Source organism: Mesoplodon mirus (genome assembly GCF_964341445.2).
Source record: "Mesoplodon mirus genome assembly, chromosome: 6".
In the NCBI taxonomy this organism is placed as follows: Eukaryota; Metazoa; Chordata; class Mammalia; order Artiodactyla; family Ziphiidae; genus Mesoplodon; species Mesoplodon mirus.
The window spans coordinates 54,251,326-54,270,506 of record NC_138982.1 but is presented as its reverse complement, the minus strand read 5'-3'; the positions used below and the strand labels follow the sequence as shown (position 1 = coordinate 54,270,506).

At 32.4% G+C, this 19,181-nt stretch overlaps 1 protein-coding gene across 8 annotated transcripts in view; it reads left to right on the top strand.

Moving 5' to 3' along the window:
- The window catches only part of NAALADL2 (N-acetylated alpha-linked acidic dipeptidase like 2), a 1,538,215-nt gene that overhangs the window by 1,355,931 nt on the left and 163,103 nt on the right, over positions 1 to 19,181 (top strand). The window lies entirely within an intron of this gene.

The following is a 19,181-nucleotide window of genomic DNA, read 5'->3' as shown; positions in this document are numbered from 1 at the left end:
GGATATCAATTGGAATTAAAGGCAGTACATACTTGTCAAATAAATAATTGCCTGATCCAATATTGTTGATTGTTCTCAGAAGTTATTATATTACTAGCATCAAATGTAGTAATGACAATAGCAAGGTAAATAATTGAATATCTTAGTTTTAAAGATTTTTAGTGCTGAACTAAAAGTCGTCCTTTAAATAATTCATTTCATAGAATTTATGCAACTCATAGACATGAAGATCAAGATTGCAACAAGTATGTAGCTGAAATAGGTTTCAGTCAAAGCTCCAATCCCATTCATTCTTTTAAAAATGCAGATTCAGCATCTCTGTATTTCCAGAGATATAACAATGAATGAAATAGGAAACTGTGTTTGCTCAATGTTTTACTGTATCATGATGCTTTTTATGCCAAAACTAAAAAAAAAATAATAATTACAGAAATCTTTATTAAAAGACATTACAGAAATCTTTATTAAATACAAAACACAAAACAGTGCTAGGATAGTTGCAAAGGATACAGCAGTAAACAAAAAAGGAATGATTGTTGTCATGCTGCTGAGAGTCTATGGGAGATAGAGATCATAAAACTATAGGTCTAAATATACACTATACTAAGAGTCTGAGAGAAAGCATAGAGTACTATTAGAATATAAGTAGGGCTATGGGAAGTACTGACCTAGTCTGGGATACCTAGGAAATTTTCTCTAGAAAAGTAATTTTTGAGTTTTTGACCTAAAGTGTCTGCAAGAATTACCTAGTTAAATAGGGAGAAGAAAAAGAGTCAGGCAGAGAAACCTATATGACTAAAGTCTTGGAGGAAAGTGGGAGTGCAGCTTATTCTAGGAAATGAAGAGAGGCTATGTCACTGGAAACCAGAGAGCAGGAGTAATATTGGTAGGAATTAGACTGAAGGATGGGAGGCAGCTGATAAATAGCACCTCATGATGCATCGTATTATTGGTAAAAGGAAGAAAGTTCCCAAGACGGTATGAGCAGTGTTCCAAAACCAACCAATGATGGGTGATCCTATCGATTTTCATTTGGCAGTAAACAGCATCAGACAGTAAAGCTGACTCCTCTGAGTAGTAATTGGTTCAATGGTCTGACAAAGATTAAATGAAGAAAATAGAAGAAGATTGTGGAGAAAGAGAATCCACTATAAAGTAGCAAATATTTGTTAAATTTGTAGAACTTTTAACTAGAAGTCTATCTTAAAACTAATTTCCATGTAATTATAAACACAGATATAAATTAGCTATTTAATTTTTTTGCCTTTTTTAACTTTGCTTAAGTTCATTTCATATTTTTTATGTTCAGAATCTTTAAAATGATGCTTATGTCACCAAGTGTCAAACTTATATTAACACATTTTAAAGACATTTTTAATATGTTGATATATATAAAAGTAAGTGACTTCATTTCTAAATACTTCAGAATTAATATTTAATATACAAGGACATGTTCCTAAGTACTCAAAATAACCTACCAGAATTACTAACAATCCTCCAATGTTATGTAATATCTATTTCATATTCAAATATTCCTAATTATCTTCCATATACATTCTACAGCTAGCTTGTCTAAACCTGGATTCAAGTTGGGACTACACATTGCAGTGGATTAAGCCTCTTTATGTAGAGTTGTCCTTTTAGTTTTTTTTTAATAACACTGATCTGGTGAATGTCCAGATTATTAGTTTACCTTCTGGATTTGTAGTGTCATTTAGCACATTCTTCTCCTCTCGTATCCTGTAACCTGGAAGTTAAAGGCCTGATTGTACATTAATATTAAGCCCATTTGGATAGATTGCAGCATAGATGATATATACATTGTAGTGCATTCCATCAGAGACACATTTTACCTAGTTGCCACATCATCAGTAATTCCAAGCTTGATCACTGATGATGAAGGTAATAATCTGATCTCTCTATTATACAGTTACATTTTCCCCTGTTACCAGAAAATCATATCTGTGAAGTTACTTCAGTACATTCAAGCGTTCAGTTCCCATTTTAATAGTCCTCAAAGACTAGGTTACACTGCAGTAACAATGAATTCCAAAATCTCAGTGGCTTAAAATGACCAAAAAAAAAAAAAAATTCTTATTTATTCAAAGCCTGCAACTTTCACTGTATGACAACTCAGAATTACATCTCCATATCAGTTGCACTCGTTACAATCACCAAGGTCGGGAAAGAGTGCAATTGTCAAGAATGCTGTAGCTTTTAAATATTTCTGCCCATCTTGCTGCTATTCGTTTATCATTGGCTAAAGCAAATCACTTGGCTATGTCTAACTTCAAGGAGACAGGGAAAGGCTTTACCACTATGCGTCTTGACAGAGGAAAAGCAGAAATAGTGGTGATAAGCACAAGTTATATCCATTAACCTTTTACCTACTAGTTTTAATAATAGTTGATATTTCCTGCCTAAATCACTAGTTTTACTAAAAATTGTAAAATGGTGATTTTCTAATTTTATCATTTATTTTGCCTTTATTAGCTGATATTCTGTAAAGTCAAAAACTATTTGGCTATCCTGAAATACAGTTTTTGTGGAAAGGCAGGTCACATGCCTAATTCTTTTTCTCTAATAACAAATATTTATGAACTTGGTTTAATAGCTGCCTCACGTGGTAATAATAAATGTTGTTGGTTTCCTCCCTTATAAGCGTTTTTATATTATTAATCAGTTTTCTTAGAATCAATGTATCTCCATCAGTTAAAATCATTTGTATTAGAAGCTCAGACTTTCACAACTTTGATACAGGGAACTCTTTCCAGATTTGGCCTAAAATTTTTTGACATGACCCCATTAATCTTTGACAGCTTCCTTTTTTGCACAAAATTTCCAGACTTACTTTGTACCTTCCTTGCCTAAGATCTGGAAAGACCCACTTCTCCAATGATTCCTGGTTCTTTTTAGTGGAGAATGGTAGTACTGTGCATTACCTAGTCACTAAAGTGCTCATTGTTCATGGGGTAATATTACTTTTAGAATTTAAATGGGTAAAACTAGAAAATATGTATTAAAAAAATCATATAGCCAGCTCAACTTCATCATTACAGCATTTTACTTATGTTTTTTTCTTATAGCATTATCTTTTTTCTTTTACAATGAAATTTGTGAATCATGGCAATGTTATCATAATTACTTCTAAAATTTCCAGTCGTGAAAGTCTACAGTTACTTTCTCAAAGTGGAAAGTAGTACAATAATCACATCAGACTCTCTGAGGGAAAAAAGGAAGTGAATCTAGAATCAATTAATTTTTGAAAAGGCTGCGTATCATAAACTGCACTATTAAGATAATCATAAAACATATTATTAAATTAGAGACTTTGAAAAGCTGTGACATAAAGATGTCTGTTTAACTTTGTTGAGACTAGTATTTCTAAAATGGAACTAGTTTTTCATGGAACATATTCAGGGAAATACTAGTGTAAAGTTTAAGGATAAGGCTCTCTGCAATTTAGTCTATACATTGATGTTAAGATCTGTTATTATTATACATAATCTCAGATGTCTTATAAACACATAAAAATGAGATCCTGTATCATAATGATTTTCAGGAACTTTCTCTATTCCAGAAAAAAGCAATAAAAATTCTATTAGATTGAATGAGCTAATATAAAATAAGGCTTTTTGAACTCTGCAGTGAAAGGACACTATAAATAGATGCTAATATTGTTTTCTGTATCTTTGAACAGATTTTTTTTCAAAAGATAGCTCAAAGTAAATAACTTATAATTTTATCTATGGAAAAGTTCTTACAGTGTAATCAACTTCTAATCCATAGCTATGGATTAATCTTATATGAAATAATTTGGCTTCCTGTATTGCCAATAATGTGTGATTCTATTCTCTTATTAAAGAAATATTTTCTGAAGAAGGTCATAAATATAGTTGTACACATAAACACACACACATATCCATATAAAATGAAAACTTGTTCCTCCACTTCGAGTCTCCTTAAAAGCTGTAATTATTACTTTACATATATATTTTATGTTACATAATAGTTAAAATGCAAAGTATTCAGTTCTATAAAACGTTCATTAAAAATCTTCAAAATTTATGTTAATATGTTTTGCTCTTTAAGGCAATTGATACCTAAGATTATTTTGAAGATGAATTTTACATTCCAATTACTGAAGATTCAAAAAGGCAGACCCATAAATATGTTATTATTAAGTGTGATATAGCATGTGCACCTTGAAAATTGTTTCTATAAGTCTGGCATGTATAATACAAGGGAAAGGAGATACCCTTCTTTACAGTATTGTTTAAGCTCTCAAAAATAAACTTTATGCAAAAAGACAGGAATATAAGTTCATTTAATTTCTTAGTTGGGAGTTCTTCATTAGATACAGATGTCTTTAACTTTTTTCTGGACCATGACTATTGTAGTCAGATTATTTTCCCACTATTTTGTCTTAGTGGTAATTGAATTCACTTTGAATCTCTTAATTTCATGTTGCAATTTTCAAAAGATTATCTTAGAAAGAGAACTGGAAAATATAACCATGAATTGTTTGTGAGGATTAAAATCTAATAGGCAACTTTTTTGTGTGTGTGTGTGTGTGTGGTACATGGGCCTCTCACTGTTGTGGCCTCTCCCGTTGCGGAGAGCAGGCTCAGCGGCCATGGCTCACGGGCTCAGCCGCTCCATGGCATGTGGGATCTTCCCGGACTGGGACACGAACCCGTGTCCCCTGCATCGGCAGGCGGACTCTCAACCACTGCGCCACCAGGGAAGCCCTAATAGGCAACTTTTGGTTGATATGTTTACTACTTCAGCTTTAGAAGGAAGCACAGTTCACCGGGAAGCACAATGGTTCCAGGTAATGTTTGTGACAGGCTTTGCACCTGGAGCCCTGTATAAATGTAAGAAGTGTCTGAGTGAGATGAGCCTTAATAGCCCTTAGATTACTGTCCACAGAGGACTTCTTTGACAGTAACTATGGCATCATGGCAAAAAAAAAATTTCTAGGCAACAGCTCTCATTTCTTGCACTTCTTGGTGCTCTGTATTTATTGACTATGGATTTCCCTTAGAGCAATCATAGACAAAGCAATTACTTTACAATGTTGATTTGGTCTAGATCCGGTATACCCCCAGCAGAGCTTTGTAATAACATTCAGCAGAAAGTGGTGAGTACTAAAGTCATGTTCTGTCTTTCCATTTTGTCTTTCTCGTGCTGGGTTGTCATATCCCAGTTCCATGACTGGAGGTGTAATATATTTGCTTTAGGTACTTTTCTCAGAGACAGCACAATTAAAGCATGGAGGGGGTGGAGTGGGGCAGAAGAATTACCAACATTTATAACAGGCTCCATTTTATCTTCATTCCACATCCATTGTGTTATGACTAGAGAATGGTGATGATTTCTCTTGGTTTTCTCTTTTCCCTTTTTTTCCCTCGTCGTTTGCCCTTGTAAAAAATGGGCAAAAATATGCAGACATAGTAGGATCCTTAGGGAGGATCTATGACATAAATAAATTAGATAATGCATGTAAAAGTTCATGGTATGAGTGTGCCTAATATGTAAAAACTATTTTTAAAAACTAGGTGTTATTTAAATTTAAAATAAACAGCTGAATGAGAGTTTGGAACCATAGTACATTTTTGGCAGCAATTCAAATGAAGAGTTCTAAAATTCAGATAATTTTCTTTTCCTTACTTTCTTCTGTGCTTTAATCATTATGAATTATAAAGAATACTTTACTTTTGAATATATGCCAATGACACATACATTTTAGACTTTTATACTTTGCCAGAAAATGCTTCCAAACAAAATATTCACTTCAACTGATTCTTTTAATTCTACTCTTGGATATCTAGTCCAATCCATATGTACTCCAGAGAACTTTTCTTAGATCCAAACACTTTTTATTTCAAAAATATCATTACTAAGTCTTATTATATTTCATGAAAGCTGTGCAGCTTAAATAAAAGTATTCTTTTTTCTCTTTATAAATTCCAACTCCTAAAATAATGATGTTCAGCTTTATTTTTCTAATAATAAGAATAAAATATTTTGCCTAAGGTTACTTGTCTTCTCTTTTTATATCTTCAGTTGTCCCTTTTGGAGACTAGTTACAAGTATTTAATTCAGGAATAAACAAGTATTAAGTGTTTTTAATGCTAGTGAATACATCTGTCCTGCCAAAGTAAGTTGCTGTTGGCTACAGAGCTAATTCTTTTGGCAGAAGTTTGATTCTTATTGTTTGCATATAATTAGTGAGTTGGGTGTCTGTGAAAACAAGATAATTTCTAAATTAAAAAAAAATAATCTACTGATGGACCACAACTGTGGTTATGGCATCAGCAATTTATTTTACAGTCTTTTAACTCACTATATTCTGTCCTCCAACCTCACTACCACCATCTCTTCAATCCAAAATTGCTTGCAATTCTTTATACTTAAGACAGCTCTATGAAAGAAGCATAACAAAGAAAACATGATATAGTCTAGTTACTCATATTTCTGAAGAATTTCCAGACTCCAAACCTCCACTGGTTGTTTCAGAGGCCTTCAGTGAAGAATGATTCTTCCCTGGAACTCAGATACCTGCCAAGCTCTCAACTATCCCTTTAGTGGCCATGAATAATTGTTGGTATATGTATTAGTCTGCTTGGGCAGCAGTAACAAAATACTACAGACTGGGTGGCTTAAACAACAGATATTGTCTCAAAGTTTTGGAGGCTGGGAAGTGGAAGATCTAGGTGTCAGCAAGAACTTTCCTTCTTGGATTGGATTTCCCCTTCTCACTGTTTGCTCACATGGCCTTTCCTCAGTACATGCACGTTGAGAAAGAAAGGAAGTAAGCTTTCTGGTGTCTCTCTCTTTTAATTTTTTTTTTAATTAAGGTATAATTGACATAACATTTTATTAGTTTCAGATGTACAATATAATGATTTGATACTTGTTATTTGATACTTGATATTTGATATTTTAATGTTGTTAAATGATTACCACAATAAGTCCAGTTAACACCCATCACCATACAGTTACAATTTTTTTCAAGATCCACTCTCCTAGCTACTTTCAAGTACACAATACAATGTTGTTAACTATAAGTCATCATGCTGTACATTACATTCCCATGATTTATTCATTTTATAACTAGAAATGTGTACCTTCTGACTTCCTTCACCCAACTTGTCCACCCCCACCCCTGCCTCAAGCTACCAACAATCTGCTCCCTGTATCCATGGACTCGTTTCGTGTGTATATGTGTTTGTTTTTTGAGATTCCGCATATAAGTGTGCTCATATGGCATTTATCTTTTTTTTTTCTGACTTATTTCATTTAACATGATGTCTTTGAGGTCCATTTACGGTGTTACAAATGGCAAGGTTTCCTTATTTTTATGGTCAAATAATTCTCCATTATATATACATATCACATCTTCTTTATCTCTTCATCCATTGATGGATATTGAGGTTGTTTCCATGTCTTGGCTATTATAAATAATGCTGCAAAGAACTTAAGGGTGCATTATCTTTTCAGATTAGTGGGTTTTTTTCCTTTGGATAAATAACCAGAAGTGGAATTGCTGGATTATATGGTAGTTCTAATTTTAACTTTTTGAGGAACCTCCATACTGTTTTCCATAGTAGCTGCACTAATTTATACTCTTACCAAAAATGCACAAGAGTTTTCTTTTGTCCACATCCTCACCAACATTTGTTACTTTTTGTCTCTTTGATTATAGCCATTCTAACAGATGTGATGTGACATCTAATTGTGGGTTTGATTTGCATTTCCCTGATGATTGGTATTGTTTAGCACTTTTTCATGTACCTTTTGACCATCTATATGTCTTCTTTGAAGATTATTTGGTCTTTTTGCTATTGAGTTATATGAGTTCTTTGTATATTTTGGATATTATCCCTTTATCAGAAAAATGATTTGCAAATATTTTCTCCCATTCAGTAGGTTGTCTTTTCATTTTGTTGATGGTTTGGTGTCTTTTCTTGTAAGGACACTAATCCATCTAATCCGGACCCCAAGCTTATGACCTCATTTAATCTAATTACTTCCTTACAAACCCCATCTCCAAATACAGGCACACTGTGGGTTAAGGCTTCAATACATACATTTTGGGGGAACAAATCATGTAGTCCATAACAGTATGCTTAGCACCTGAATTTTAGATATTCAAAAGAGGTCTACTATTTATAGTAACACATAAGTTTCATATACTTAATGATGAAGATAAAAATTAAAGTTATCTCAATGTACAATAGCGTAGCTGCTTTGGAAAGCAGTTTGGTAGTCTCTTAAAAAGTTAAACATAAGTTTACCTTATGACCCAATAATTTCACTACTAGGAATCTACTCCCTTAAAATGAAAACTACATTCACAGAAAGACATGAACGTGAATATTCACAGCAGCATTATTCAGAATAGCCTGACACTATGAACAATCCAGATTTCCATCAGTTTGGCAAGTAGATAAATAAAATGTGGTATACACATGCAAGTCAATACTATTCAGTATAAAGAGAATGAAATACTGATATATGGCTTCAACATGAATGAACCTCCAAAACATTATGCTAAATGAAAGAAGCCAGATGCAAAAGGTTACATGTTGCATGATTGTATTTATATGAAGTGTTTCTAAGAAAAAAATTTATAGAGAAAGAAAGCAGAGGTTTCCTAGGGCTGGTGAGGGAGCAGGACTGATTATGAATGGGACTCCAGGGAACTATGGGGCAGGGGGATGTTGAAAATGCTCTAAAACTGAATTGTGGAGACGGATGTACAACTCTGTGCATTTAGTATCTCTGTATCATTTTATTTACTGTCAAGTCAGATTCTTGCCATTTTTCAGTAAGATTCAGTCCTATTATCCCCCTGAAATAATCTTTGATTTCTGGAACTCATTTCAGTGTTGTCTCTAACCCTTCTGCTTTCAGGGAAGAATTCTCCTCTCTAAACATTACTTTACCCTAGAGGACTTATGTTTCTTAGGTTTTCTTTATGTGAAACCTTTTCTCTTCTCTTATCAAAGAAACTTGACCTCCAGATTACCTGACAGATGCACTACAAAAGGGAACATTTATAAGAGAGTGGGTGTTGCAACATGGTATAAATGAAAATGTCTGGGCTGTTGGAAAGAGAGCATCCTCTATTCGAATCCTGGCTCTATTTCATGCTAGCTGAGTGATTCTGTCTAGGTTACCTAATTTTTCTGAATTTATCTCCTCATCTATAAAATATGGATGACATCAGCAGGATTGTTGGGAATATAAGTTAAAAATTAGTGGTAGAAGTTATACAATGTTTGTAACATAGTTTATATAGCCTTTCAGTATTAAATGTGTTCTCTTCTTTTATTCCTGGAAAATATTTCTTTAACATATTGTACAATTCATACATTTAACTAATTCAAAATTACAGTGCCTTTAGATAAATAGGATTTCCATAATTGAAGAAAATTATTGACTCAGTGACTAAGCATAGTGACACAACCACCAACACTATTGTTTTGAGTATAATGGGCACAGCAAAATAACTTTCAAGGGCAATATAAGAAAGCAGCTTATGTCAAATATTTGTCATATGACTTAAGTCTTTTTATTCAATGTTATGGGCTTGAACAAACCTATAGCATTTAATGATTAAATGATACAATCTACTAGCATGAGCCTTTGTGGGAAGTGACTGGTTGGTTTCACTTTAATTCATTTTAGAGAGGTTCTTATCACAGCTAAGCCAGAGAAAAAAGAGTTTAGAGGATAGCTATTATTTAAAGATAGGACAGCAGCAGTCACTTGGGATTTACAGGAACAACCTAACAGAAATAGGGGTCCACAAATTGTTAAGAATTTATATAAGTCCTTTACTACAACCCACTAGATTTTTTTAAGGTATAAATATGTTTTCATCTCTTCAATAATGGAGATTAACTTTACCATAATGCATTTGAAATGTTTCCAATCCATTTCTTAGCACCTAGCTAAATCTCTATGCTATCTTCAGGTTCTTGTTTATCACAGTCTTACCTTTCTATTAAATATTAGTATACGAATCCTTCAGCAAGTTAAGAGTCATATGACTCTGTACAACCAACATATGCTATTAATTTTCTAGTCAATAGATTTTTAAATGCATTGTACAAAGCAAAGAAAACCAAAAGAGAAGCTTGCTATTGAGAAGCAAAGCATTCTTCTGAAATGTTAGATTGAAACTCTGGTGCTCCCTTGACTTGCTTTCTTCTGTTCTAATAGAGATTGTGGTTAGTTGGTACTGAGAAAAAAGGAAAATGTTGTAGATTAATACGTAAAATATGCAACAGGGTAGAAACTGAGTATGATAGCTTTGTTTCTTCTCTGCAAAACAAGGAACAACAATCAGAAGTTCTCTAAGCTCAGAAGTGCTTCTTATGGTTTCATAATTGATTTAGATATATATCATTTCTAACATGCAAAAATAAAGAAAATAGAAAATGTATGGATATGTCCAGACAGTTTTGATTTTGAAAATGTATTGTAATTTGAATTGAATATATTACTATTAACTTTAAAATAGAGTTGCACATCTGCCTTCATTTAACTTCAAAATCGTCAAAGCATGTTTCCCAGAGTATCTTACAATAATGATTTTTCAGAGATTATTATTTTCCTCATTCTAACAAAGATTCTAGGCCTACACACACAACACACACACACATTTATATTTGCTGTATTCTATATTTACAAAGCTAAGGCTGAAGAGTGTGGATGATAATGATCCGGACACAGATGTAATTTTTAATCCTAAATCCACTATTAGTGCTGTGCCACTTTAAGAAATTCAGTTAAACTTTCAAAATCCTTGCTGCTTTATCTGTAAATTGGTGATAATAATAATATCTACCAGCTATGGTTGTTTTGAAGATCATATGCTGCACACATAGTAAATAATAAATTTTAGTTAATATTGTATATTTACTGATAAAGCCTTTAATATTTTTATTCCCCCAAAGTTTGACCATGAAAGAAAGAGTCAATGGAAAAATTAATATTTCTCTGTAATTATATGATTTTTCTTTATGGGTTATCACATCATCATAGCATTTAAAGGAAAATTCACAGTTTTGTTTCAATTTCTAAAACCAGGCTGTTTCATCCCTTGCATGTGGTAGGGGTAAGCTTAGTATAGTGTTTATTCTTTCTTGATAATTAGCAACAGATAGTCTATTTCATACTTTCTCAAATTTCTCTGACTTCCTATTGCTTCCCTTTCTAGTTATTGGATCACTATAGAGCAAATTGTGTGGATATCAGTAGGTCTCACTGATAAGTTCAGTTTTTTGTAATTTAAAAAAATAAACATTCAATTTTGTACAATGGAATTGATTGAATACTTTAAATTAAATAGCAAATTTAGTTAATAAAGTCTTCCTTAGAAGCTTAAGACACACTTAAAAATAAAGTAGATGAATTCATTATTTTATGAAATTTAATTTGATCTTGAGATTCCTCTATCCCACCCAACTAGCTAACCAAACAGGAGTTCAGTTTCTATATGTAGCATGTCGGTTCTTTGTCTTTTAATTCTCTGTAAGTCAGCATGTTTCCAAGGAAACTGAAATCAGTTTTTAGCTGTGTACTGCCAAACACAAATTTGGGCTATGAGTAGGGTCTACCTGGATCAAGATAACATACAATATTAATCTTGTAGTGACTAAAAAATCACCACAATACTATATGAGACCCTTTGAAAGCATTCCAAAAGATGTTGTGTCTTCATTTTGGGGTGCTTTGTATAACAAAAACAGTTATATTATTCTTGATTATCACCAAGACAAATAATGCCAAATAATATCACAGTTTTCTGTAACCTTTGTGGTATACGAAATTTGCATGAGGATCAGAATAAAAGAGAGACTTCTTTTATTTTATTTATCTATCTAGATGATAGGAGCACAGATTACCAAGGATGGTGAAGAGGGTATATATCTTCTGCTACTTTTTGTGTAATGCTAGAATCAACTTTCTTCATACTCGAAAATAAATTACTGTTCTCAAGCAAAGTCCTTGTTTTTATTATATATCAGATTCTCTTATAATTTCAAAAGTATTATTCTTTTCTAAACTTTTATATTAATTAGGAAAAGAAAGTTAATTGTTGTATTACTTGTTATGAAAAAGTAGCATAGTATTAAAATAAAATTCTTCTTTATAAAAAATATTTTGATAGTTTTATGAAGAATCTAATACTAGGAAATCTTGACATAACTAAGATGAAGCTCAAAGCTTCTTTTAAACATAAAATTATCAGAAGATTGGAAACTTTTATTTTATAGTTACTGAAATAAATTACTATGTATATATAAGACTATATATATATAACTATTTTTATATATATATAAAATTTTTGAATCTGAAATTTGTTAATTTGGGGTGATGATAGTTGTAATATTAAAGAATACCCAATTTTCAGAAAAAAATAGAAAAATAGTTTATTTTTTGACTTAAGTATCAGACCTAAAGAATTTACGTAGATAGTAAAGTGTTATTTGCATGATGTATTTTCTTAGGATAGTGAGCCTCCTTTTAAGATGAGATTGTTCATCAGCATTTAGGAATAAGTTCTGTTTGGGAGAAACAAAATGGGTGTATAAAGTGCACAATTCGTTGAGCAATAACAAATGGGGATAGATAAAGCAGATTTTAGACAATTTCTTATATTTTTTACTCTTAAGTCTGTTATAGTATTTTCTGGTAGCTTCTAATTCTCTCTCTAAACACTCATTCTCATAATTAATTATGTCTTTGTGTATCTACATTAGTTCACTAGTCTGAAAAATCGTCTTCTAATGGAGGGATAGGAGGGCATTTTTAGGTTTTAGGGAGTACAATGATGTCAGTTAGGAGTTAGTCTGGTAAAACACAAAATTACTGGGAATCATCTGGCTTCCTCCTGAAATTTGCTTTTTTCTTGGATATAGATATGTTTTGAGTATGACATGTCTAATATTCTATATCTTGAATACAAGATTGCTTCATGCTCTCATTAATCAGCAGAAACATGCACAGACTATTTTATACAAAGCAAGCCTCATTAAGGAAGATACATATGCCTTTTTTTTTCTTTAAATCTTACACATTAATCCTCAGTGCCTAGAACAGTGCCTTACTCCTAAGGCATAGATGATATGTCTGCAGAAAAGATTCTGAATAAAATATTCATATAGTCTAAAGATCTCTTTAATAAAACTAATGAATCAATGTTTTTTTTCTTTGTATTAAACCCAAAACAATAACAAATCAGTTTTTAGTTTGAATGAATGGTCAAAATTTATTGAATTGAAATTATAAACGTTTTACCTGCTCCTCCCCACTTAAAACACCCTGAATTATTGTCATGTTCACTTTCATTTGTATTAAGTAAAACTAATTTTGAATGGAGATGAAAAAATATAATTACTTATACTTGACTAAGTGGTTTGAATTTTTTCCCCTATCAAACCTACCAAAGGTTTTACCTCATTATATTTCTAGCTTAAGGTGATGGTTCTTTTACTAATTTCCTATGACACAGTGAATTTTTTCCCCTTCATTTTGACATTCCTTTAACTTGTATTTTCATCACCTGGGTAACTCAACTGACAAGTATGTATATGAACACTGACACATCTCATCGATATATATTGTAGTCAAGGAGAGTAATTTGTCCAAAGATCATAGCCTGCCCAGCAATTTATCTCACACCTGCCCAGACAGACACAACAGTCTAGCTCATCTATCAAAGTTCATGATGTAAGCTCAGTGGAATTTGAAACTTACAATAAGAAAATGAAATGGGTGTAATCAAGATTACATGCATAGGTGCCATAGAGCATACAGTTACAGGGCCATACTTTAAATCAATTATTTGTCAACATCTAAACATTCAAGTATATTTGAAAATAGATATCCTTTTAAGTATATGTTTTTCACATTATGACTTCAAACCAACGTTTCATGGATTTTAAATATAATAATTTCCCATCATGAACATGTAAGTTTGTAGAAACACTTAAAAATCTTTGAAATCTTTTAACTTAGAATTATAAACTAGGGGTTATGTCCTAAATACATAGAAAGGCACATTACAAATAGAAATCTTTGGTTCTGTGTTTCCAGCACATTTTCATTGTCTCATAGAATTCAAATGCTAGAATAAATTCTGACATTAGTCAATCCAACCTAATGCAATAAACATTAATCCTTTCCAGTTCATTATGGTGGCATCTTAACATCTTTTAATGTTTTAATATATTACTTTCAAAATCTTGTTCACCAGAATGAGCACTTGAAGTAGATAACAGATAATGGTAACCCTACTTTACAGATGAGAAAACTGAAATTTAGAGAGGCTAAGAAATTTGTTCAAAGTCATAAAGCTACTACAAGTACCGAGAACAGACTCTAATCTCATGAAACCAAGCTGTTTTTCCATGATTCAAAACTGCCTTTTATAGTATTTATGTGTTTCAGAAAGAGCTGAAATGGACCTTGGAGGGCATCTGGTCTAACCTACCTGACTTTACAGAAAAAAAATGAAGTTCAGGGTGAGAGGATAGAACTAAGATGAGAATTCAGATTCCTAGAATCATCCACAAGATACACTTTCTAGAACAAGCGTCTCCTCAAATATTTGGTATGGTACTTGTTTACATTAGAGCATGTGAATTTATTGTCTCTATTTTAGCACTAATAATATAGAGGTAACACTTTCCAAAAAACTGTTCTAACCAGGAGATGATAGATGACTTTTTTAAGGGCCTATTCTCAAAACCTGTACATATCCAGGCACCACACTAACAAGAAAACCCTTTGGTTTGAAATTTAATTGAAAAGCATCATTCTTATGTACCATGAACCCACTGAAAGAGTTCAACTTTTTTTTTTTCCTACTCTTTATTTCAGCTTTGTAGATAGCAGAATTAGTCCTTGGAGCATAACTATATAATCACAGAAATAATAGTTCCTGTGAACATGAAAACCTTAACTATTGGTTTCAGTTTATTGTTGGAAATTTTAACATCTTTGTTGTATATATTACATTTTAATATAAATAAGTCAGTGGGGCTTCCCTGGTGGCGCAGTGGTTGAGAGTCCGCCTGCTGATGCAGGGGACGCGGGTTTGTGCCCCGGTCCAGGAAGATCCCACATGCTGCGGAGCGGCTGGGCCCGTGGGCCATGGCCGCTGAGCCTGCGCGTCCAGAGCCTGTGCTCCACAACGGGAAAGGCCACAACGGTGAGAGGCCCACGTATGCAAAAAAAAATAAAAATAAAAAAAAATAAAAATAAAAAAATAAATAAGTCAGTGGATAAAAAACACATTTTTTTAGGTAGACTTAGGAAATTAATGTTAATAATAAGATCTTAAATATATTAGCATCTAATTAAAATAACAGCATTTGAATTAATTGATCTATTTATTCCTACTCTAGGCATCTTCAGATTTCATAAACATGTAGTACAGTGTACATGTTAAACAAATTAATATGACATGGTGTGATAAATATCCTAAGTTCCAGTTTTCCAAATGGTTCAAATGTACATAAATGTTTTGAAATTTATGTAAAGATTTGTGAAACTTATGTCTGTGCTGGCAAGGAAGAAGGGGAAAACAATCTGAAGGGATTAAATTTACTTAATTTCTCTGGGTCAGATGCTTCAAAATCCAGTATTTCAGAGAATGAAAATATGAACAAAGATCCAATTTGTCACATATTTTAACAGTTCAATAGATCTCCTCATCTATGAACTAGAGAACTATTTATTGTCTGCCTGGGTTTGAGATGAGGAAATGGAAAGAGTGGTTGAATCCCATGATAAAGTTGTGAGGTATCATCCTCTTCATTTCTTAGAGTACTATTGTTATTGATGCGAGCACAGAGAGAGCATGTCACAAAGATCCAATATCATAACTTTTGTGTAAATAGTATCAGATTTAGCAGCCAGAACAACACTGAACTTGAAGTTAGGAAATGTACAGCTTGGTTTTGTCCTAGAGTTTCTTTGGTGTCCTTAGTGCTCACATAACCTCAGACATCTGTTTCTTCAGTTACAAAAGATTGAAGTTAGACTTGAGGATGTCACTTTCCTTCTACTTGTGAGTCTGTCATTAGGCGACACTCAGAAGATCTTTTTGAAGTGTTGGATTTATCGGTTTTGATATCCTTGAAGTCTACCTTGGTTTCTATTCAAACATAACTCATATTAATATAGCTCATTTATCCTTTGACTAACTGTTGGACACTCACTACGTACTGGACTGTGCAGCCTGCACTGTGGAAAGTGTACCTATCACCACACATCACTGTGAGGCTGCAGTCATTACAGTGGTTTAAGGCTATGCTATCTGGTATCCTTCAGCTGGTAAGAATTACTGTACCCTCTCTTCAGATGAACTATTTCATTAGGCAATATGTGACCTCTGGTTGGAGCGTATTATTCTAATAATTGCCCCAAGAGTTGGAGAAAACTGATTACCTTAGCCTTTTTAGCATCCTTATTCTTTATGATGAACTTTTCCTGCTTCTAGAGTTACAAAAATGCCATAGTAACTCTTAAGTTTGGCTTATGTAGCTCTCAGAGAAAAATTGTGGCGTTTGATAAGTTTTATGCCATGGCCACATATCTTTTTTATGAGCTATTTTTTGCTCTATTATGATAACCTTAAGACTAGCACTGTAATTTTACTTTAGTATTGCACAGAGTGCTTTTACTGTGTTTTCAGATATTTTCATTTTTCAAGCACAAAAATGAGACTGTCTAAAAGCTGCGGCTGTACTATATGTGAATGAGTTTTGGTCTTGTTGAAGTGACCAAAGAATAAATAAGAACAATCATACAGTACAAAGGGACATTAATGAGGGGGAAAAATCTTACTTCAAACCATTCCTGTAACTTTATATTATTTGTTTCTGTATACAAATCTTAATAAGATTTCTGTCTTTTTCTCACTATTGCTGTCAACTAATTTCCTTGTCAGGTTTTGCCTTGATAGCAATGTCAGTAAAGTTTGTACATAAAGATAATATATTTTCTTTTGACAAAACTACTACTATATTGCCTCAGTTTTCCATTTGGCATAACGAATAGTTAAAGGCCAAGAAGTTCTAGAATACGTTAAAAAAAAAAAAGAAAAAAAATCTTACATCTTTGTGTTTTGATATTCTTTTCTTTCAGATGCAAATTTTATGACTGTTAATAACTAACATTTAGTAATAATAGCTATTATTTATTATGTATTATGATGTGTTAGGCAATGCATCCTGTGTTTTATATTCATTGTTTTTGGTGGATATCATCCCCATTTAACCACTGAGTAATAGAGGATTGAAAAATTTACTTTGGGGATTTAACCAAAGACTTAGAGAACAGATTATTATAGTCCATTGAGAGTCATTAGAACAAAGCATATCTTATTGCCACATATTCCCTCATGCTTTTCTGACTCCCTGAAGCAATTAAATAAGAGGAAAAGTGTAGCCTAAACTAAGTATGTGTTATTTTAATTTTTTATTCATTACTAGTTATGAATTTCTTGTTAATTAAAGGTACTTAGTGGCTGATGACTTTGAAATCATGTGACAATCGATTTTAACCAAAATAAGATAATATATGCCATCCAGAGAGTTGTGCCTTTCTTGGCCCCAGTGGTCACCTATGACCTGAGTTGCAAAACCTTTTGTGGCTTTTTATGTTGAAATCACCTTCAAAGCTTTCGTCATATTTTTCAGAATGTCCCCAGTGATCAGTGATATGCATCTGTATTCACTGAGGATGCAAACATTTTTCCAAATTGGTCAAAGTTAATCAAATGAAATTAAAACTCAGTGCTATACTTGGCATATGAAATATTCAGTAAACTTGAGTTTTGTTATTATTGTTCTTAGCATTCATATTTTAGGTTTATGTCTGTTAACTACATTGAATGACCAAATTAAGAAATACTGTTTGCAGCACTAAGAGTAATGGGATTAATTTTCTTATTTGGCTTTGGAATGATTCCAAAGGCAGCTCTAAAGGAGAAAATCTAAAATTTCTTTGATTAGTGACAGTATGAGGTAAATGCATAATTTCTCAAGTGATACAATGAAGGACACTGTTAATTTGAATAATGAGGGCTAGTTTGTTTTATCAAAAACCCTTTTCAGTGCTTGATAATACTTTCACAATCGATAATATAAAAATGAAATAATAAAATTAAACACTTATGTAGAGCCTACTGTATACCAGGCACTGTTCACTTTGTATTGATTCATTTCCACATAACAACTTTGTGAAGTAAGCTCTATTATTATCATCACCATTTTATAGATGAAGAAAGAGAGGCATGAGCTAAAATGTAGTAACTTGACTAAGGTAACAGAGCCAGCAAGGCTAGGATTTAAACCCAGATAGTCTGGCCCTGGAGTCTATGCTCATAAAGCTGGGGACAATCAGCAACAACCACTTTAAAGTAAAATAGGAGCTCACTGACTGACATAAAGATTATGAGGTGAAATTTAAAAAGAACTAAATCAACTTCATTAAATTGACTTTTAAAATTATATTTTTATGTTTTAATCAAAACCAGTAACACATTCAATTAGATTTTATATTCATATATTTGTTTTCCATTAACAAGAATTTTAAAAATCTTGCAAGACATATAAGTTTTGTTTAAATAGAATAATGGAGAAACTTCTGGTGGTTCTTGACCCACAGCACTTTAAAATATTCATACAAAGTTGTCCAGCATTTTGGAAAATGATGTTTCTTTATAAACATTGTTATTTTAAAGCACAATATACATGAAAAATGTTATAAATAAAATATACTCAAAAGACATTAATTTTTAGATCACTAGATGCATTAAAGGCAATTAAAGAGCAATTTTGAATATTCCTGGTTCATATGAAAACTAGCTTATGTTGGTCTCACGAGCAGAGTGGCCTCTAGTTGTAAAAAAATATATATACAAAAAGTTAAAATATAGAAAGATGTTTTAAATATGTCTCCTAGGAAACATTACTTTAATTTTGTTTTAAAGAAAAGAATCAATTTATAACAGTGATGCATGTTTTAAGATTTGTGAATTTGTAAGTTTTTCCTGAGGAAATGAAAACAATAATTTGAGCGGTTTTTTTCCCTTCATTTCTATTATAAGTTTCTGCAAAATGTTAATTCCATTTTTTGGGAATTAAAAT